Below are 24976 nucleotides of genomic sequence, written 5' to 3'. Positions count from 1 at the left end.
GAAAGGCAAAAACTCCAGGGGACTGATGCTAATAGCTCCATATTAGGGGAAAAAATCCTTCCTGGCTCTATACAGAAATCAGACTAGTTTCCTTAATTAACGTCCCATCATAGAATCTAGTGCCCATAACTTGTAATATTCACTCCTTGAACTTTTGTAGTGAATTAACCAATATCATATCATGTGGCAGAGAGCTTCATAGTCTCACTGCTCTTACAGTAAAGAATCCATAGTCTCACTGCTCTTACAGTAAAGAATCCATAATCTCACTGCTCTTACAGTAAAGAATCTGCATCTGTGACTATGATTAAATCTTCTTTCCTCTAAATGTAGAGGATGACCCTTGTCACCGTTGCAGGTCTAGGTGTAAAAAGATCATTATACAGATTTCTCTACTGTCCCCTCATATATTTGTACATTGTAATAAGTTTGCCCCTAAGCCTTCCTTTTTCCAAACTGAATAACCCCAAGTTTGATAACCTATCTTGGTATCACAGTCCACCCATTCCCTTAATATCCTTGGTGGCTCTTCTCTATACCCGCTTTAGATCTGCTATGTCCTTCTACTGTGTGAGTCAGCCAATCTAGTACCAAGAAATCCAAAGACACAACATCATCAAAGACAACTTGTGAGGATGGTGGGTGTGGATCCACTGCCCCACGGGCCAGGCTTACCCTGGAGGGATGGGACTAAGTGGCTACCTGGTCTTTGCTAGAGCCTCTGATGGTGAGGTTAGGCTTGGGCAGCAGGGTAGCCACCAGGTGCCAGTCCAGGACAGTGTCCGGACCTGCAGCAGCTGACCCACGGGTAAAGGAAGGGATGCGAGGTACAGAGGGCACAGGTAGAGATGTAGTCAGACAGTCCGAGGTTGGGGCAGACAGCACAGGTTCAGGATATAAAGCCGAGGTCAGGAGCAGTGAAATAAGAGAGAACGGGTAGACAAGCCAGATCGTTAACAGGAGACAAAACATGACCAGAGGTCATCTTCATAAGGCAACCCCTTTTAATTAACTTCAATCAAATTCTGACCACTTAGACCTATTGTGCAATGGAAGCAATAAAGTCAGCCATACCTGTTGATTTCAGTGGGACTGACAGACCATCTAATTTGTATAGGGACCTCCCAACTCTCTCTCTCTACAGATGATGTCAGGGAAGAGAACGATTGGGCATGTTGAATTATTATGCTTTATCCTCTTGTTTCCCCAAGAAATAAGTAGCAGAAGAAATGTCCGACTGTACTTTACTACTGATATTATTCTTAATTGAAGATGACATAAGGATTGCTGTTGAGTAGATAGAGCTGATCGTCTTGGACCACTTCTTGATGCACAACGACAAGCCCCCATTTTCAAATTAACACACCTTGTTTTTTTAAAAATGATTCTTACAATATACCTTTCATTAAACGATCCCGATGAAAAGGTGGTGGAGACCTAATTATATGATTTGCATGCATTTTCTTTTAGCTGGCGGCCACGTGGTTTTGCTTCGGCATGATCAGCGTCACTCGGGACGTCAGCTGCAACCAGACAGCTGCTCATCAACGTGTGCAAGAACAAAGAGGACATTCCCCTTTAAGAACATGATTTGTTAAGACCCTATATAAGTCTTCAAGACGAAAGAAGAATCTCGCCAGGCTATCTACTGTGCCTGCGATTATTTTACTTAGAGCTTGTGTTTCTCATATGTGCCGCTCAGGTCATTTCAAGCAGCTGTATATAAATGGCACCCAATTCTCAATTATACGCAAAATTGAATTTACAATTTGCTTTTGGGCAATGTGTAAATTGCCACTTCATTGATTATTAATGAAGTGCTAATTGGTTTTTGCAACCAATTTTTATGCAAATGCCCTGAGTGTTATTTGCACAATTTTACAATTTGCAGCTTTTTGTTGTGCAGCAGCTTGTGAGAAGGAGATGCTGCAGAAGACAGGTTGTCAAAAACTGCAACATATTATAGTAATTAGGAGGAAAGGAAATTAGCTACCCCACATAGGCTGGTTCCTCTTCACTGTGCTAAATATAACAGTATTCTCTCTGCCGCCTGGAATCTGCATTCTCTCACTCCTTCCCATTCATTGGCAGTTTTTATTTTTATTTTTGTTACATACAATAAAATTTTTACTCCAGTAAGTTTTTATACGTTACATTATTCTTTCTAAATAGGCTGTGGAGTATTTGTAAGAAGATAGAACCAAGAACATTTTTACAAATATTTCGATATATTGTATATACAGTATATAGAGACTACATGGACTATTAAGGAATGTGGGTCAAACTGGCCCACCAGAAAAACAGAGGGCACAATAGTAGAACCCAAACCCAGACAACACCCAAATTTGAAAGTGATTTTGGACTCAATCACTTGCCACCAGGGCTTATTTGTATTCTTTTGGAGGTCTCCCAAATGACTAGATATGAGTGCATTGATTTAAAAGGGTTGTCCAGTCCAAATCAATAAGTCTGCAGTCACTCTGTTTGACTGCAGACTTATGAATCCCCCTGTGCACGCATTGCGCGCTGAGGGGATTCGCCGGTTTCTGAGGCGGGACCGGAGGATATGTATGAGGTGTACATACTCCCGGCCAGTGGGCGTGACCTCGCTTTCCATACACTTATATTGAGTGAGGCCGCGCCCCATCTAATGACACGACTGTTGAGTGGATGTGGCCGATTAGAGGGTCCGGCCTTGCTCCATATAAGTGTATGGAAGCGAGGCTGCGCCCACTGGATGGGAGCATGTATAACGCATACATACCCTCTGGCAGCGCGTGCGCTGGGGGGATTCATAAGTCTGTTAGGGGTGCAGGATGGTAGTGGTGGCGAGGGGCTGTTGTTGTGTTCCCACACCCTGACTCCCCACAAATAATAAATAGTGTCCAGTCTGCCTAGTAGTCTGAGTATATTGCACAGCACTCATGGTTTTCCTGGAGGTCCTCATTAGCTTCAGGTTTCCTGATGTTGCAGGCAGACAATCATTTCCAGACTCTGTGTTTTTTCCAATCAAAACAACTTTACTCATCTTTTGCAACAGTTCAGTTCTGGTCACAGATACAGCATTTTGGGACATAACCGACACAGACTCTATTCCCTCCTCTGTCCCTTTCTTCTCTACCTTCTCATCCACTTGGTAAAGCCCACCCGGTACCGCAACTTCTAGGAACATGGTCCTGCTCTCCATAGGTGCATCCCCGTCTGTTTTCTTTTCCTTGGGAACAGAAAAGGCTGGCTCCTCCATGCCTTCTCTAGGCCCTGGACATTCAGGTAAGTTTCCTGGCAGTTGTCCAATTTCTCATTCCTCATGCTGTCCTCTCTCCTTTCCATTTCTTGCAGCATCTCCACTGACCATCAGCCCCTAGGGCCCTGAACTCTTTCCTCTTTCTCAGTGTTCCTCTTGCTCAAACTTAAACGTTGCAAACACTTTAATGTTATTGCCCTATCTGAACCATACAGGAAGTGCTAGAACTCTTTTATCAGCCAGAGAAGACTCACATTACCTCGAGTGTAGACAGGCAGACTTCCCCATAATGCCTTATAACTATTCCATCACTCAAAATAGCACAGCCATTGAGGAGGGACTATCATAGCCTGTATAAAAGCAGAAACAGGGAATGCAGCAACCATTTTGCGGTAAATCTGAATAGTGACAGGATTTCACATCTCACTTAGCCATAATGATAGGGAAAGAAAGCAATAAAACAGTGAAGAACGGTTAACTTTCGTTTACCTGTAGCCATGTATGTGGAGATCACTTTGACATTGCTAAGACTGTTTGTGTAAAAACCTTGAAAGGGGTTGGATGGAGTCCTAGGAGACCTCAGACCGTTATACCAGTCTTTTCAGGGCAGTTGAATGCTTTGCAAAACTTTTGGATAACAGTAAAATAATTTTTTGGGAAGAATTCCGTAAAGAAGGCAAATTCAATTGTCAAAAGATTCATCTCAACAAACAACCAAATTGTTGAGATACAAATGTTTTGAATAGATGTAGGATGGCCCCCAAAAATAAATTCTTTAAGGAAGACCAGTCCAACATTGAGGGACACTATCCTTAAAAGGAATCTGTCATCAGGTATTTGCTATGTTATCTGAGAGCAGCATAATGTAGAGGCAAAACCCGGATTCTAGCAATGTATCACTTGGGTTGCTTACTGCAGTTTTGATACAATCACTGTTTTCTCTGCTGATAGTTCTCTGAATATTGAGCTCCGTATAACCCCACCCACACCACTGATTGGCAGCTTTCTGTTTGCACTGTGCATGGGCAGAAAGCAGCCAATCACTTGTAGGGACGGGATTACAAAGAACAGGAAGACTGCATGAGTCCTGATAATCTTCTGAGATGGTTTAGTGAATCCTGCATTGGACCAGATGACCGTTGATGTCCCCTCCAACTCTAACATTCTATCATTCTATGATTTTGCTGATAAAACACTGATTTTATTGAAACAACAAGCAGCCTAATGAATGAAATCAGGGTCTCTGCCCTTAGATGCTGCTGCATTCAGATTACATATCAAAAATCCGGTGACAGATTCCCTTTAAAGCCTGTCACCTAACCTTCCACCATGTCTTATCCACACTAAATCTAGTGCAGTCAAATTGCAAAAATCTCTCTTTAAAACACCTTATGTTGTTGTATGCAAATTACCATTGAAGATTCATATGGGTGGTGACAATAAGAGGAAGAGTTACCCAGTCCAGGCTCCAACCCCATCCTTCCTGCTTTGACTAACATCCTTTGGTTGCTCTACATCACTCCAAGTCTCTGCCAAATCTTGTATATTGTACTCCAGGGCATGCGCAGTACAGCAAGATGTACCCTCTAGCCTTGGAAGAGGGTATACACTATGTGGTCAATTTGACCATATGATGTATACCCTCTTCCAAGGCTAGAAGGTTCAGCATTCGTAGTGTGACCACACTGCTGAAATTTTCATGAAAAGTTCTACTGTCTATAATAATTGTGGTCTCACAATTCAACTTACCCATTCTCAGTGGTCTCCGTTTTCAGACTCTACATATTTTGTGGTGCAGACTATCCACAACCCAAATAATCCCAACCATGAAAAGCCAAATCTCAATTTTAGTAAATATTACACAATTTTGTATTTAAAAGACTAATTTGCAAACTTTTTACATCACTCTACTATTTTTGTAAACAGTTTGCCATAGTCATTATTTGCACAGTCATTATTTGCCCTCTCAAAGCCATTGGGGTCTTCTTCTGCACAACGTAACTGTATTTATGGCTAGCCGGTTCTCACAACGTCTCCTTTGTGGAATCAAAGTCACCTTCTCAATGTAAGCCTAAGAGACTCATTATTGAGGCTGTCATTGACTTTCTTTGAGAAAGTGTCTTCTAGTCCACATAGAAGACCTTAAGAGAGATGTGGTCAAGTGGTACAGAAAAGGACCGGGAACGGGAGAAGGTGGCGCTTGGTAAGAATCTCAATCATGCGCTGTGCATATAACTATGGCTAAGGAGGAAATAATATTAAAATGTCACGCAAGGTGTGAGAAAGACTAAGTGCACAATGACGGGAAGAGAGGGAGGAAGACCAAACACTAGGGAAAGGGGGAGTGGAGACCGCTAGGCAGATCTGACAACACCCTGACTCCCCTAACATCCCTAAATAGGTTCTGTACCTATCGCCGACCAGGAAACTCTGACTGGCCCTAGCGATAGATCCTAGAAAGGAGAGGACAGGGAGAGCACTAGTCAGCCCCCATTGCAGCTAAATAAAGACAAACAGGTAAACAGACAATGGAATACACTTAGCTTGAGAAGACACTTCAGAGATCACGCCAACAATCTTCCAAGGGAACTCCAAGAAGATGCTAGCCGACTACTAGCACTTCAGGCCTGAACAGAGGGAAATAGAGCTATCACCGGTGACTCTCTGGAGAGACTGAAGGTATTTAAACATCCAGCAAGGGTGTGTCAAATAGCAGCAGAAGGTGAAGTTCACTGCTAGGTCCTAGAAGAAGAAGGATATCACTACACTACAGAGATGAAGAGATCAATAAGGTGCCTGCAGAGCCAAGCTCAATGACCTTCTACAGCTAGATTCAGAACAACTGTCTGTCACACCTGACACACACAATTAAAAATTGCCAGAAAATTCAATTGTTTTCTCTTCTACTAATATTATATAGGCTGTACCATCGGCCAAACCAATTTTTGGCCAAATGGAAGTCAAAAAGGGGTCTCCAACACAGTCTTTAGTCAAGTTAGAACCTCAAGGGCGGGTTTATTTCAAGCAGGGGTTGTCTTCTGGACAGTTACTTTGGATATAAATGCACAGGCATATAATATATGTTCTTCCAATAAACCCCACATTGCCAGTTGTGTATAGTTCTTATAGTAATGCAGCTCCAATAGTCTTTGACAATAGTATAAAGCATCTGATTAAGCCCCCTTTATGATAACTTTTGCTCTTTCTTTCTCTTTTTTTTTTTCATTTCTTGGTGAACCTAATTATTATTCTATTTAATCTCCCCTTTCAGCTGCCATAATTCCATATTCTTCTACCGTCTGTGCAAACTCATAATTCCACGCCATGCCCTCTCTCAACATCCAACCCTTAGAACTAGCAATCATTTTGAAAAGGAAATCTCATTTAAAAATTTGTGAAAATTGTACTTTAAACATAACGCGGCGAATTGTAATACATTTTTAATTTTATTTTTATTAAATCTTAAATTGATGATGGCTGATACTTTATTAAAGTGTCAGAGCCAGTGTTCATACATTCTAATAACTGATTGTAACAAGGGGTAAAATCTTCGGGAAACGTGCAAGTTAATGTGTGACTGTGTATGAGGGGCAGTCTCGTTAGGTAACACCTATTAAAATATCATTTGCACCTTGAGGCATCTCATTAATATCCCGGTGACAAAGCATTCCTAGCCCAAGGCAACTTCATAAGAAATGGCTTCTGAATTCCATTCTTCAGTTTCCGCTGCTAATAATTCCTATAAAATTAATAATGACGATTGCTACTAATTGAATTTCTGATAAATGAAGAACCGAGGTAGTCTATGTTAAACAAATCATGGGTTTAAGGAACTGAAGGAAAACCTGAGAACAAAGACCTGCCTTTATTATCAGCTATTACTGTACCAAGCATAAATCAGACCCACCTATAAAGTGTTAGCACCTAAAATTTACGCTCAATGTAGACTCTCATTTCATATTAGGTAGGTTAATGCGTTTAGACTTTATCTAATATTAAATAATCTGTATATATTAGCCATAGACATACATGATAAAACCTTGCAGTTTGAAGCCACCACTAGGGGGAGCTCACTGCAGACAGATTTAGACTTTACCCAATACTGAATATTCTTTATACACTATAGTAGCCTTACAGATACATGATAAAACCCTGACTGACTACAGCCAAGACTAGGGGGCGCTCACTGCAGACAGATTTAAACTTTACCCAATGCTAAATATTCTATATACAGTATAGTATGTTTAGAGATACATGATAAAACCCTGACTGACTGTAGCCACCACTAGGGGGAGCTCACTGCAGACAGATTAAGACTTTACCTAATACTAAATATTTGTTATACTATATAGCAGCCTTAAAGATATATGATACAACTATGGCTGACTACAGCCATCAGATACATGTTAAAACCAAAACCATGAGTGACTGCAACCACCACTAAGGGGAGCTCACTGCAGGCAGATTTAAACTCTACCCAATACTAAGAATTCTTTATACAGTATAGTATGCTTAGAGATACATGATAAAACCCTGACTGACTGCTGCCACCACTAGGGGGAGCTCACTGAAGGCAGATTTAAACTCTACCCAATACTAAGAATTCTTTATACAGTATAGTATGCTTAGAGATACATGATAAAACCCTTACTGACTGCTGCCACCACTAGGGGGAGCTCACTGAAGGCAGATTTATAATTTCCTTAAAGAGAAGACGTAATTAGAAAATGACCTACTGCTTAAATCATGTTTTTGTTTTATGTATTTTTTTAACTTGGCAATTTTTTGTTCATGATCATGATCTATATTTAATAATTAAAAACATCAATCTTGCAACTTTCACACTTTTGCAGCTTTTCTTTAAACGGTCCTTTCCCTTAGAGTTTGCAGCAGGCTCCTTATCAGAGGCAGGATTCCCATGACAGGTGACACCTTTACACACAGCTAATAACATAGGATTCACCAATCACAGTAGACGGTGTGACAGCTCCCCTGCACCCTCTCCCTTCACAATGACCTTTGCACCCGCTCATTAGATACTTCAATACAAACAACGTTAGAGTTTAAAAAAGCCCCGGTGGTCAGTGTGAAAATTGCAAGATTTTTTAGATAATTTTTTTTTATTTGTAATACAGATTGTGCTATGTAAAAAAACCTTTTCCAAAAATTTTAAAAATATATATTTTACAGAAAAATCTGATTTAAACAATAGGTCATTTTCTGATGACACATTCCCATTAATACTAAATATTTGCTATACAATAGCCTTAGAGGCTCATGATAAAATCTTGCTGCCTGCAACCACCACCAGGGGGAGCTCACTGCAGACAGATTTAAACTTTAAAGGGAACCGAAAAGATGATACCTGCTGCCCGATCCACAGGCTACATGTATCAGGCACTGGCTGTATGATTCCAGTCCAGTATGTAATCTAATACTAAATATACTGATTACAGCAAGCATAGAGGCACATGATAAAACCCTGACCGACTGCAGCCACCACTAGGGGGAGCTCACTGCAGACAGATGTAGAATTGATCTAATACTAAATATCCTGTATGCAGCAAGCATATAGGCACATGATAAAACCCTGACTGACTGAATCCACCACTAGGGGGAGCTCACTGCAGACAGATGTAGAATTGATCTAATACTAAATATCCTGAATGCAGCAAGCATAGAGGCACATGATAAAACCCTGACTGACTGCAGCCACCAGTAGGGGGAGCTCACTGCAGGCAGATGTAGAATTGATCTAATACTAAATATCCTGAATGCAGCAAGCATAGAGGCACATGATAAAACCCTGACTGACTGAAGCCACCACAAGGGTGAGCTCACTGCAGACAGATGTAGAATTGATCTAATACTAAATATACTGATTACAACAACCATAGAAGCACATGATAAAACCCTGACTGACAGCAGCCACCACTAGGGGGAGCTCACTGCAGACAGATGTAGAATTAATCTAATACAAAATATCCTGAATGCAGCAAGCATAGAGGCACATGATAAAACCCTGACTGACTGCAGCCACCACTAGGGGGAGCTCACTGCAGACAGATGTAGAATTGATCTAATACTAAATATACTGATTACAGTAAGCATAGAGGCACATGATAAAACCCTGACTGACTGCAGCTACCACTAGGGGGAGCTCACTGCAGACAGATGTAGAATTGATCTAATACTAAATATACTGATTACAGCAAGCATAGAGGCACATGATAAAACCCTGACTGACTGAATCCACCACTAGGGGGAGCTCACTGCAGACAGATGTAGAATTGATCTAATACTAAATATCCTGAATGCAGCAAGCATAGAGGCACATGATAAAACCCTGACTGACTGAATCCACCACTAGGGGGAGCTCACTGCAGACAGATGTAGAATTGATCTAATACTAAATATCCTGAATGCAGCAAGCATATAGGCACATGATAAAACCCTGACTGACTGAATCCACAACTAGGGGGAGCTCACTGCAGACAGATGTAGAATTGATCTAATACTAAATATCCTGAATGCAGCAAGCATAGAGGCACATGATAAAACCCTGACTGACTGCAGCCACCAGTAGGGGGAGCTCACTGCAGGCAGATGTAGAATTGATCTAATACTAAATATCCTGAATGCAGCAAGCATAGAGGCACATGATAAAACCGTGACTGACTGAAGCCACCACTAGGGTGAGCTCACTGCAGACAGATGTAGAATTGATCTAATACTAAATATACTGATTACAACAACCATAGAAGCACATGATAAAACCCTGACTGACTGCAGCCACCACTAGGGGGAGCTCACTGCAGACAGATTTAAACTTTAAAGGGAACCGAAAAGATGATACCTGCTGCCCAATCCACAGGATACATGTATCAGGCACTGGCTGTATGATTCCAGTCAAGTATGTAATCTAATACTAAATATACTGATTACAGGAAGCATAGAGGCACATGATAAAACCCTGACTGAGTGCAGCCACCACTAGGGGGAGCTCACTGCAGACAGATGTAGAATTGATCTAATACTAAATATCCTGAATGCAGCAAGCATATAGGCACATGATAAAACCCTGACTGACTGAATCCACCACTAGGGGGAGCTCACTGCAGACAGATGTAGAATTGATCTAATACTAAATATCCTGAATGCAGCAAGCATAGAGGCACATGATAATACCCTGACTGACTGCAGCCACCAGTAGGGGGAGCTCACTGCAGGCAGATGTAGAATTAATCTAATACTAAATAGCCTGAATGCAGCAAGCATAGAGGCACATGATAAAACCCTGACTGACTGAAGCCACCACTAGGGGGAGCTCACTGCAGACAGATGTAGAATTGATCTAATACTAAATATACTGAATGCAGCAAGCATAGAGGCACATGATAAAACCCTGACTGACTGAATCCACCACTAGGGGGAGCTCACTGCAGACAGATGTAGAATTGATCTAATACTAAATATCCTGAATGCAGCAAGCATATAGGCACATGATAAAACCCTGACTGACTGAATTCACCACTAGGGGGAGCTCACTGCAGACAGATGTAGAATTGATCTAATACTAAATATCCTGAATGCAGCAAGCATAGAGGCACATGATAAAACCCTGACTGACTGCAGCCACCAGTAGGGGGAGCTCACTGCAGGCAGATGTAGAATTGATCTAATACTAAATATCCTGAATGCAGCAAGCATAGAGGCACATGATAAAACCCTGACTGACTGAAGCCACCACTAGGGTGAGCTCACTGCAGACAGATGTAGAATTGATCTAATACTAAATATACTGATTACAACAACCATAGAAGCACATGATAAAACCCTGACTGACTGCAGCCACCACTAGGGGGAGCTCACTGCAGACAGATTTAAACTTTAAAGGGAACCGAAAAGATGATACCTGCTGCCCAATCCACAGGCTACATGTACCAGGCACTGGCTGTATGATTCCAGTCAAGTATGTAATCTAATACTAAATATACTGATTACAGCAAGCATAGAGGCACATGATAAAACCCTGACTGACTGCAGCCAGCACTAGGGGGAGCTCACTGCAGACAGATGTAGAATTGATCTAATACTAAATATCCTGAATGCAGCAAGCATATAGGCACATGATAAAACCCTGACTGACTGAATCCGCCACTAGGGGGAGCTCACTGCAGACAGATGTAGAATTGATCTAATACTAAATATCCTGAATGCAGCAAGCATAGAGGCACATGATAAAACCCTGACTGACTGCAGCCACCAGTAGGGGGAGCTCACTGCAGGCAGATGTAGAATTGATCTAATACTAAATATCCTGAATGCAGCAAGCATAGAGGTACATGATAAAACCCTGACTGAATGAAGCCACCACTAGGGTGAGCTCACTGCAGACAGATGTAGAATTGATCTAATACTAAATATACTGATTACAACAACCATAGAAGCACATGATAAAACCCTGACTGACAGCAGCCACCACTAGGGGGAGCTCACTGCAGACAGATGTAGAATTAATCTAATACTAAATATCCTGAATGCAGCAAGCATAGAAGCACATGATAAAACCCTGACTGACTGCAGCCACCACTAGGGGGAGCTCACTGCAGACAGATGTAGAATTGATCTAATACTAAATATACTGATTACAGCAAGCATAGAGGCACATGAGAAAACCCTGACTGACTAAATCCACCACTAGGGGGATCTCACTGCAGACAGATGTAGAATTGATCTAATACTAAATATCCTGAATGCAGCAAGCATATAGGCACATGATAAAACCCTGACTGACTTAATCCACCACTAGGGGGAGCTCACTGCAGACAGATGTAGAATTGATCTAATACTAAATATCCTGAATGCAGCAAGCATAGAGGCACATGATAAAACCCTGACTGACTGCAGCCACCAGTAGGGGGAGCTCACTGCAGGCAGATGTAGAATTGATCTAATACTAAATATCCTGAATGCAGCAAGCATAGAGGCACATGATAAAACCCTGACTGACTGAAGCCACCACTAGGGTGAGCTCACTGCAGACACATGTAGAATTGATCTAATACTAAATATACTGATTACAACAACCATAGAAGCACATGATAAAACCCTGACTGACTGCAGCCACCACTAGGGGGAGCTCACTGCAGACAGATTTATACTTTAAAGGGAACCGAAAAGATGATACCTGCTGCCCGATCCACAGGCTACATGTATCAGGCACTGGCTGTATGATTCCAGTCAAGTATGTAATCTAATACTAAATATACTGATTACAGCAAGCATAGAGGCACATGATAAAACCATGACTGACTGCAGCCACCACTAGGGGGAGCTCGCTGCAGACAGATGTAGAATTGATCTAATACTAAATATCCTGAATGCAGCAAGCATATAGGCACATGATAAAACCCTGACTGACTGAATCCACCACTAGGGTGAGCTCACTGCAGACAGATGTAGAATTGATCTAATACTAAATATCCTGAATGCAGCAAGCATAGAGGCACTTGGTAAAACCCTGACTGACTGCAGCCACCAGTAGGGGGAGCTCACAGCAGGCAGATGTAGAATTGATCTAATAATAAATATCCTGAATGCAGCAAGCATAGAGGCACATGATAAAACCCTGACTGACTGAATCCACCACTAGGGGGAGCTCACTGCAGACAGATGTAGAATTGATCTAATACTAAATATCCTGAATGCAGCAAGCATATAGACACATGATAAAACCCTGACTGACTGAATCCACCACTAGGGGGAGATCACTGCAGACAGATGTAGAATTGATCTAATACTAAATATCCTGAATGCAGCAAGCATAGAGGCACATGATAAAACCCTGACTGACTGTAGCCACCAGTAAGGGGAGCTCACTGCAGGCAGATGTAGAATTGACCTAATACTAAATATCCTGAATGCAGCAAGCATAGAGGCACATGATAAAACCCTGACTGACTGAAGCCACCACTAGGGTGAGCTCACTGCAGACAGATGTAGAATTGATCTAATACTAAATATACTGATTACAACAACCATAGAAGCACATGATAAAACCCTGACTGACTGCAGCCACCACTAGGGGGAGCTCACTGCAGACAGATTTAAACTTTAAAGGGAACCGAAAAGATGATACCTGCTGCCCGATCCACAGGCTACATGTATCAGGCACTGGCTGTATGATTCCAGTCAAGTATGTAATCTAATACTAAATATACTGATTACAGCAAGCATAGAGGCACATGATAAAACTATGACTGACTGCAGCCACCACTAGGGGGAGCTCACTGCAGACAGATGTAGAATTGATCTAATACTAAATATCCTGAATGCAGCAAGCATATAGGCACATGATAAAACCCTGACTGACTGAATCCACCACTAGTGGGAGCTCACTGCAGACAGATGTAGAATTGATCTAATACTAAATATCCTGAATGCAGCAAGCATAGAGGCACATGATAAAACCCTGACTGACTGCAGCCACCAGTAGGGGGAGCTCACTGCAGGCAGATGTAGAATTGATCTAATACTAAATATCCTGAATGCAGCAAGCATAGAGGCACATGATAAAACCCTGACTGACTGAAGCCATCACTAGGGTGAGCTCACTGCAGACAGATGTAGAATTGATCTAATACTAAATATACTGATTACAACAACCATAGAAGCACATGATAAAACCCTGACTGACAGCAGCCACCACTAGGGGGAGCTCACTGCAGACAGATGTAGAATTAATCTAATACTAAATATCCTGAATGCAGCAAGCATAGAGGCACATGATAAAACTCTGACTGACTGCAGCCACCACTAGGGGGAGCTCACTGCAGACAGATGTAGAATTGATCTAATACTAAATATACTGATTACAGTAAGTTTAGAGGCACATGATAAAACCCTGACTGACTGCAGCAACCTCTAGGGGGAGCTCACTGCAGAAAGATGTAGAATTGATCTAATACTAAATATACTGATTACAGCAAGCATAGAGGCACATGATAAAACCCTGACTGACTGAATCCACCACTAGGGGGAGCTCACTTCAGACAGATGTAGAATTGATCTGATACTAAATATCCTGAATGCAGCAAGCATAGAGGCACATGATAAAACCCTGACTGACTGAATCCACCACTAGGGGGAGCTCACTGCAGACAGATGTAGAATTGATCTAATACTAAATATCCTGAATGCAGCAAGCATAGAGGCACATGATAAAACCCTGACTGACTGCAGCCACCAGTAGGGGGAGCTCACTGCAGACAGATGTAGAATTGATCTAATACTAATTATACTGATTACAACAACCATAGAAGCACATGACAAAACCCTGACTGACTGCAGCCACCACTAGGGGGAGCTCACTGCAGACAGATGTAGAATTAATCTAATACTAAATATCCTGAATGCAGCAAGCATAGAGGCACATGATAAAACCCTGACTGACTGCAGCCACCACTAGGGGGAGCTCACTGCAGACAGATGTAGAATTGATCTAATACTAAATATACTGATTACAGTAAGTATAGAGGCACATGATAAAACCCTGACTGACTGCAGCTACCACTAGGGGAAGCTCACTGCAGACAGATGTAGAATTGATCTAATACTAAATATACTGATTACAGCAAGCATAGAGGCACATGATAAAACCCTGACTGACTGAATCCACCACTAGGGGGAGCTCACTGCAGACAGATGTAGAATTGATCTAATACTAAATATACTGATTACAACAACCATAGAGGCACATGATAAAACCCTGACTGACTGAATCCACCACTAGGGGGAGCTCACTGCAGACAGATGTAGAATTGATCTAATACTAAATATACTGATTATAACAACCATAGAGGCACATGATAAAACCCTGACTGACTGCAGCCACCACTAGGGGGAGCTCACTGCAGACAGATGTAGAACTGATCTAATACTAAATATCCGAATGCAGCAAGCATATAGGCACATGATAAAACCCTGACTGACTGAATCCACCACTAGGGGGAGCTCACTGCAGACAGATGTAGAATTGATCTAATACTAAATATCCTGAATGCAGCAAGCATAGAAGCACATGATAAAACCCTGACTGACGCCACCACTAGGGGGAGCTCACTGCAGACAGATGTAGAATTGATCTAATACTAAATATACTAATTACAACAACCATAGAAGCACATGATAAAACCCTGACTGACAGCAGCCACCACTAGGGGGAGCTCACTGCAGACAGATGTAGAATTGATCTAATACTAAATATCCTGAATGCAGCAATCATAGAGGCACATGATAAAACCCTGACTGACTGCAGCTACCACTAGGGGGAGCTAACTGCAGACAGATGTAGAATTGATCTAATACTAAATATACTGATTACAACAACCATAGAGGCACATGATAAAACCCTGACTGATTGAATCCACCACTAGGGGGAGCTCACTGCAGACAGATGTAGAATTGATCTAATACTAAATATACTGATTATAACACCGATAGAGGCACATGATAAAACCCTGATTGACTGCAGCCACCACTAGGGGGAGCTCACTGCAGACAGATGTAGAATTGATCTAATACTAAATATCCTGAATGCAGCAAGCATATAGGCACATGATAAAACCCTGACTGACTGAATCCACCACTAGGGGGAGCTCACTGCAGACAGATGTAGAATTGATCTAATACTAAATATCCTGAATGCAGCAAGCATAGAAGCACATGATAAAACCCTGACTGACGCCACCACTAGGGGGAGCTCACTGCAGACAGATGTAGAATTGATCTAATACTAAATATACTGATTACAACAACCATAGAAGCACATGATAAAACCCTGACTGACTGCAGCCACCACTAGGGGGAGCTCACTGCAGACAGATGTAGAATTGATCTAATACTAAATATACTGATTACAGTAAGTATAGAGGCACATGATAAAACCCTGACTGACTGCAGCTACCACTAGGGGGAGTTCACTGCAGACAGATGTAGAATTGATCTAATACTAAATATACTGATTACAGCAAGTATAGAGGCATATGATAAAACCCTGACTGACTGAATCCACCACTAGTGGGAGCTCACTGCAGACAGATGTAGAATTGATCTAATACTAAATATCCTGAATGCAGCAAGCATAGAGGAACATGATAAAACCCTGACTGACTGAATCCACCACTAGGGGGAGCTCACTGCAGACAGATGTAGAATTGATCTAATACTAAATATCCTGAATGCAGCAAGCATATAGGCACATGATAAAACCCTGACTGACTGAATCCACCACTAGGGGGAGCTCACTGCAGACAGATGTAGAATTGATCTAATACTAAATATCCTGAATGCAGCAAGCATAGAAGCACATGATAAAACCCTGACTGACGCCACCACTAGGGGGAGCTCACTGCAGACAGATGTAGAATTGATCTAATACTAAATATACTAATTACAACAACCATAGAAGCACATGATAAAACCCTGACTGACTGCAGCCACCACTAGGGGGAGCTCACTGCAGACAGATGTAGAATTGATCTAATACTAAATATCCTGAATGCAGCAATCATAGAGGCACATGATAAAACCCTGACTGACTGCAGCTACCACTAGGGGGAGCTAACTGCAGACAGATGTAGAATTGATCTAATACTAAATATACTGATTACAACAACCATAGAGGCACATGATAAAACCCTGACTGACTAAATCCACCACTAGGGGGAGCTCACTGCAGACAGATGTAGAATTGATCTAATACTAAATATACTGATTATAACACCGATAGAGGCACATGATAAAACCCTGACTGACTGCAGCCACCACTAGGGGGAGCTCACTGCAGACAGATGTAGAATTGATCTAATACTAAATATCCTGAATGCAGCAAGCATATAGGCACATGATAAAACCCTGACTGACTGAATCCACCACTAGGGGGAGCTCACTGCAGACAGATGTAGAATTGATCTAATACTAAATATCCTGAATGCATCAAGCATAGAAGCACATGATAAAACCCTGACTGACGCCACCACTAGGGGGAGCTCACTGCAGACAGATGTAGAATTGATCTAATACTAAATATACTGATTACAACAACCATAGAAGCACATGATAAAACCCTGACTGACTGCAGCCACCACTAGGAGGAGCTCACTGCAGACAGATGTAGAATTGATCTAATACTAAATATACTGATTACAGTAAGTATAGAGGCACATGATAAAACCCTGACTGACTGCAGCTACCACTAGGGGGAGTTCACTGCAGACAGATGTAGAATTGATCTAATACTAAATATACTGATTACAGCAAGTATAGAGGCATATGATAAAACCCTGACTGACTGAATCCACCACTAGTGGGAGCTCACTGCAGACAGATGTAGAATTGATCTAATACTAAATATCCTGAATGCAGCAAGCATAGAGGAACATGATAAAACCCTGACTGACTGAATCCACCACTAGGGGGAGCTCACTGCAGACAGATGTAGAATTGATCTAATACTAAATATCCTGAATGCAGCAAGCATAAAGGCACATGATAAAACCCTGACTGACTGAATCCACCACTAGGGGGAGCTCACAGCAGACAGATGTAGAATTGATCTAATACTAAATATCCTGAATGCAGAAAGCATAGAGGCAAATGATAAAACACTGACTGACTGAAGCCACCACTAGGGTGAGCTCACTGCAGAAAGATGTAGAATTGATGTAATACTAAATATACTGATTACAACAACCATAGAAGCACATGATAAAACCCTGACTGACTGCAGCCACCACTAGGGGGAGCTCACTGCAGACAGATGTAGAATTAATCTAATACTAAATATACTGAATGCAGCAAGCATAGAGGCACATGATAAAACCCTGACTGACTGCAGCCACCACTAGGGGGAGCTCACTGCGGACAGATGTAGAATTGATCTAATACTAAATATACTGATTACAGTAAGTATAGAGGCACATGATAAAACCCTGACTGACTGCAGCTACCACTAGGGGGAGCTCACTGCAGACAGATGTAGAATTGATCTAATACTAAATATACTGATTACAGCAAGCATAGAGGCACATGATAAAACCCTGACTGACTGAATCCACCACTAGGGGGAGCTCACTGCAGACAGATGTAGAATTGATCTAATACTAAATATCCTGAATGCAGCAATCATAGAGACACATGATAAAACCCTGACTGACTGCAGCCACCACTAGGGGGAGCTCACTGCAGAAAGATGTAGAATTGATCTAATACTAAATATACTGATTACAACAACCATAGAGGCACATGATAAAACCCTGACTGACTGAATCCACCACTAGGGGGAGCTCACTGCAGACAGATGTAGAATTGATCTAATACTAAATATACTGATTATAACAACCTTAGAGGCACATGATAAAACCCTGACTGACTGCAGCCACCACTAGGGGGAGCTCACTGCAGACAGATGTAGAACTGATCTAATACTAAATATGCGAATGCAGCAAGCATATAGGCACATGAAAAAACCCTGACTGACTGACTCCACCACTAGGGGGAGCTCACTGCAGACAGATGTAGAATTGATCTAATACTAAATATCCTGAATGCAGCAAGCATAGAAGCACATGATAAAACCCTGACTGACGCCACCACTAGGGGGAGCTCACTGCAGACAGATGTAGAATTGATCTAATACTAAATATACTGATTACAACAAGCATAGAAGCACATGATAAAACCCTGACTGACTGCAGCCACCACTAGGGGGAGCTCACTGCAGACAGATGTAGAATTGATCTAATACTAAATATCCTGAATGCAGTAATCATAGAGGCACATGATAAAACCCTGACTGACTGCAGCCACCACTAGGGGGAGCTAACTGCAGACAGATGTAGAATTGATCTAATACTAAATATACTGATTACAACAACCATAGAGGCACATGATAAAACCCTGACTGACTGAATCCACCACTAGTGGGAGCTCACTGCAGACAGATGTAGAATTGATCTAATACTAAATATACTGATTATAACAACCATAGAGGCACATGATAAAACCCTGACTGACTGCAGCCACCACTAGGGGGAGCTCACTGCAGACAGATGTAGAATTGATCTAATACTAAATATCCTGAATGCAGCAAGCATATAGGCACATGATAAAACCCTGACTGACTGAATCCACCACTAGGGGGAGCTCACTGCAGACAGATGTAGAATTGATCTAATACTAAATATCCTGAATGCAGCAAGCACAGAAGCACATGATAAAACCTTGACTGACGCCTCCACTAGGGGGAGCTCACTGCAGACAGAAGTAGAATTGATCTAATACTAAATATACTGATTACAACAACCATAGAAGCACATGATAAAACCCTGACTGACTGCAGCCACCACTAGGGGGAGCTCACTGCAGACAGATGTTGAATTCATCTAATACTAAATATCCTGAATGCAGCAAGCATAGAGGCACATGATAAAACCCTGACTGACTGCAGCCACCACTAGGGGGAGCTCACTGCAGACAGATGTAGAATTGATCTAATACTAAATATACTGATTGCAGTAAGTATAGAGGCACATTATAAAACCCTGACTGACTGCAGCTACCACTAGGGGGAGCTCACTGCAGACAGATGTAGAATTGAACTAATACTAAATATACTGATTACAGCAAGCATAGAGGCACATGATAAAACCCTGACTGACTGAATCCACCACTAGGGGGAGCTCACTGCAGACAGATGTAGTATTAATCTAATACTAAATATCCTGAATGCAGCAAGCATAGAGGCACATGATAAAACCCTGATTGACTGCAGCCACCACTAGTGGGAGCTCACTGCAGAAAGATGTAGAATTGATCTAATACTAAATATACTGATTACAACAACCATAGAGGCACATGATAAAACCCTGACTGACTGAATCCACCACTAGGGGGAGCTCACTGCAGACAGATGTAGAATTGATCTAATACTAAATATCCTGAATGCAGCAAGCATAGAGGCACATGATAAAACCCTGACTGACTGCAGCCACCAGTAGGGGGAGCTCACTGCTGGCAGATGTAGAATTGATCTAATACTAAATATCCTGAATGCAGCAAGCATAGAGGCACATGATAAAACCCTGACTGACTGAAGCCACCACTAGGGTGAGCTCACTGCAGACAGATGTAGAATTGATCTAAAACTAAATATACTGATTACAACAACCATAGAAGCACATGATAAAACCCTGACTGACTGCAGCCACCACTAGGGGGAGCTCACTGCAGACAGATTTAGAATTAATCTAATACTAAATATCCTGAATGCAGCAAGCATAGAGGCACATGATAAAACCCTGACTGACTGCAGCCACCACTAGGGGGAGCTCACTGCAGACAGATGTAGAATTGATCTAATACTAAATATACTGATTACAGTAAGTATACAGGCACATGATAAAACCCTGACTGACTGCAGCTACCACGAGGGGGGGCTCACTGCAGACAGATGTAGAATTGATCTCATACTAAATATACTGTTTACAGCAAGCAGAGAGGCACATGATAAAACCCTGACTGACTGAATCCACCACTAGGGGGAGCTCACTGCAGACAGATGTAGAATTGATCCAATACTAAATATCCTGAATGCAGCAAGCATAGAAGCACATGATAAAACCCTGACTGACTGCAGCCACCACTAGGGGGAGCTCACTGCAGACAGATGTAGAATTGATCTAATACTAAATATACTGATTGCAGTAAGTATAGAGGCACATTATAAAACCCTGACTGACTGCAGCTACCACTAGGGGGAGCTCACTGCAGACAGATGTAGAATTGAACTAATACTAAATATACTGATTACAGCAAGCATAGAGGCACATGATAAAACCCTGACTGACTGAATCCACCACTAGGGGGAGCTCACTGCAGACAGATGTAGTATTAATCTAATACTAAATATCCTGAATGCAGCAAGCATAGAGGCACATGATAAAACCCTGATTGACTGCAGCCACCACTAGTGGGAGCTCACTGCAGACAGATGTAGAATTGATCTAATACTAAATATACTGATTACAACAACCATAGACGCACATGATAAAACCCTGACTGACTGAATCCACCACTAGGGGGAGCTCACTGCAGACAGATGTAGAATTGATCTAATACTAAATATCCTGAATGCAGCAAGCATAGAGGCAAATGATAAAACCCTGACTGACTGCAGCCACCAGTAGGGGGAGCTCACTGCAGGCAGATGTAGAATTGATCTAATACTAAATATCCTGAGTGCAGCAAGCATAGAGGCACATGATAAAACCCTGACTGACTGAAGCCACCACTAGGGTGAGCTCACTGCAGACAGATGTAGAATTGATCTAATACTAAATATCCTGAATGCAGCAAGCATAGAGGCACATGGTAAAACCCTGACTGACTGAAGCCACCACTAGGGTGAGTTCACTGAAGACAGATGTAGAATTGATCTAATACTAAATATACTGATTACAACAACCATAGAAGCACATGATAAAACCCTGACTGACTGCAGCCACCACTAGGGGGAGCTCACTGCAGACAGATGTAGAATTGATCTAATAATAAATATACTGATAACAACAACCATAGAGGCACATGATAAAACCCTGACTGACTGAATCCACCACTAGGGGGAGCTCACTGCAGACAGATGTAGAATTGATCTAATACTAAATATCCTGAATGCAGCAAGCATAGAGGCACATGATAAAACCCTGACTGACTGCAGCCACCAGTAGGGGGAGCTCACTGCTGGCAGATGTAGAATTGATCTAATACTAAATATCCTGAATGCAGCAAGCATAGAGGCACATGATAAAACCCTGACTGACTGAAGCCACCACTAGGGTGAGCTCACTGCAGACAGATGTAGAATTGATCCAAAACTAAATATACTGATTACAACAACCATAGAAGCACATGATAAAACCCTGACTGACTGCAGCCACCACTAGGGGGAGCTCACTGCAGACAGATGTAGAATTGATCTAATACTAAATATACTGATTACAGTAAGTATACAGGCACATGATAAAACCCTGACTGACTGCAGCTACCACGAGGGGGGGCTCACTGCAGACAGATGTAGAATTGATCTCATACTAAATATACTGTTTACAGCAAGCAGAGAGGCACATGATAAAACCCTGACTGACTGAATCCACCACTAGGGGGAGCTCACTGCAGACAGATGTAGAATTGATCCAATACTAAATATCCTGAATGCAGCAAGCATAGAAGCACATGATAAAACCCTGACTGACTGCAGCTACCACTAGGGGGAGCTCACTGCAGACAGATGTAGAATTGATCTAATACTAAATATACTGATTACAGTAAGTATAGAGGCACATGATAAAACATTGACTGACTGCAGCTACCACTAGGGGGAGCTCACTGCAGACAGATGTAGAATTGATCTAATAATAAATATACTGATTACAGCAAGCATAGAGGCACATGATAAAACCCTGACTGACTGAATCCACCACTAGGGGGAGCTCACTGCAGACAGATGTAGACTTGATCTAATACTAAATATGCTGAATGCAGCAATCATAGAGGCACATGATAAAACCCTGACTAACTGAATCCACCACTAGGGGGAGCTCACTGCAGACAGATGTAGAATTGATCTAATACTAAATATACTGATTATAACAACCATAGAGGCACATGATAAAACCCTGACTGACTGCAGCCACCACTAGGGGGAGCTCACTGCAGACAGATGTAGAATTGATCTAATACTAAATATACTGATTACAGTAAGTATACAGGCACATGATAAAACCCTGACTGACTGCAGCTACCACGAGGGGGAGCTCACTGCAGACAGATGTAGAATTGATCTAATACTAAATATACTGATTACAGCAAGCATAGAGGCACATGATAAAACCCTGACTGACTGAATCCACCACTTGGGGGAGCTCACTGCAGACAGATGTAGAATTGATCTAATACTAAATATGCTGAATGCAGCAATCATAGAGGCACATGATAAAACCCTGACTGACTGCAGCCACCACTAGGGGGAGCTCACTGCAGACAGATGTAGAACTGATCTAATACTAAATATCCAAATGCAGCAAGCATATAGGCACATGATAAAACCCTGACTGACTGAATCCACCACTAGGGGGAGCTCACTGCAGACAGATGTAGAATTGATCTAATACTAAATATCCTGAATGCAGCAATCATAGAGGCACATGATAAAACCCTGACTGACTGCAGCCACCACTAGGGGGAGCTAACTGCAGACAGATGTAGAATTGATCTAATACTAAATATACTGATTACAACAACCATAGAGGCACATGATAAAACCCTGACTGACTGAATCCACCACTAGTGGGAGCTCACTGCAGACAGATGTAGAATTGATCTAATACTAAATATACTGATTATAACAACCATAGAGGCACATGATAAAACCCTGACTGACTGCAGCCACCACTAGGGGGAGCTCACTGCAGACAGATGTAGAATTGATCTAATACTAAATATCCTGAATGCAGCAAGCATATAGGCACATGATAAAACCCTGACTGACTGAATCCACCACTAGGGGGAGCTCACTGCAGACAGATGTAGAATTGATCTAATACTAAATATCCTGAATGCAGCAATCATAGAGGCACATGATAAAACCCTGACTGACTGCAGCCACCACTAGGGGGAGCTAACTGCAGACAGATGTATAATTGATCTAATACTAAATATACTGATTACAACAACCATAGAGGCACATGATAAAACCCTGACTGACTGAATCCACCACTAGTGGGAGCTCACTGCAGACAGATGTAGAATTGATCTAATACTAAATATACTGATTATAACAACCATAGAGGCACATGATAAAACCCTGACTGACTGCAGCCACCACTAGGGGGAGCTCACTGCAGACAGATGTAGAATTGATCTAATACTAAATATCCTGAATGCAGCAAGCATATAGGCACATGATAAAACCCTGACTGACTGAATCCACCACTAGGGGGAGCTCACTGCAGACAGATGTAGAATTGATCTAATACTAAATATCCTGAATGCAGCAAGCATAGAAGCACATGATAAAACCTTGACTGACGCCTCCACTAGGGGGAGCTCACTGCAGACAGAAGTAGAATTGATCTAATACTAAATATACTGATTACAACAACCATAGAAGCACATGATAAAACCCTGACTGACTGCAGCCACCACTAGGGGGAGCTCACTGCAGACAGATGTTGAATTCATCTAATACTAAATATCCTGAATGCAGCAAGCATAGAGGCACATGATAAAACCCTGACTGACTGCAGCCACCACTAGGGGGAGCTCACTGCAGACAGATGTAGAATTGATCTAATACTAAATATACTGATTGCAGTAAGTATAGAGGCACATTATAAAACCCTGACTGACTGCAGCTACCACTAGGGGGAGCTCACTGCAGACAGATGTAGAATTGAACTAATACTAAATATACTGATTACAGCAAGCATAGAGGCACATGATAAAACCCTGACTGACTGAATCCACCACTAGGGGGAGCTCACTGCAGACAGATGTAGAATTAATCTAATACTAAATATCCTGAATGCAGCAAGCATAGAGGCACATGATAAAACCCTGATTGACTGCAGCCACCACTAGTGGGAGCTCACTGCAGACAGATGTAGAATTGAT

Source organism: Phyllobates terribilis, unplaced genomic scaffold (assembly GCF_046119375.1).
Source record: "Phyllobates terribilis strain yellow unplaced genomic scaffold, ASM4611937v1 Scaffold_9__5_contigs__length_417890890, whole genome shotgun sequence".
NCBI classification, from domain to species: domain Eukaryota; kingdom Metazoa; phylum Chordata; class Amphibia; order Anura; family Dendrobatidae; genus Phyllobates; species Phyllobates terribilis.
This window is presented reverse-complemented; position numbering follows the sequence as displayed.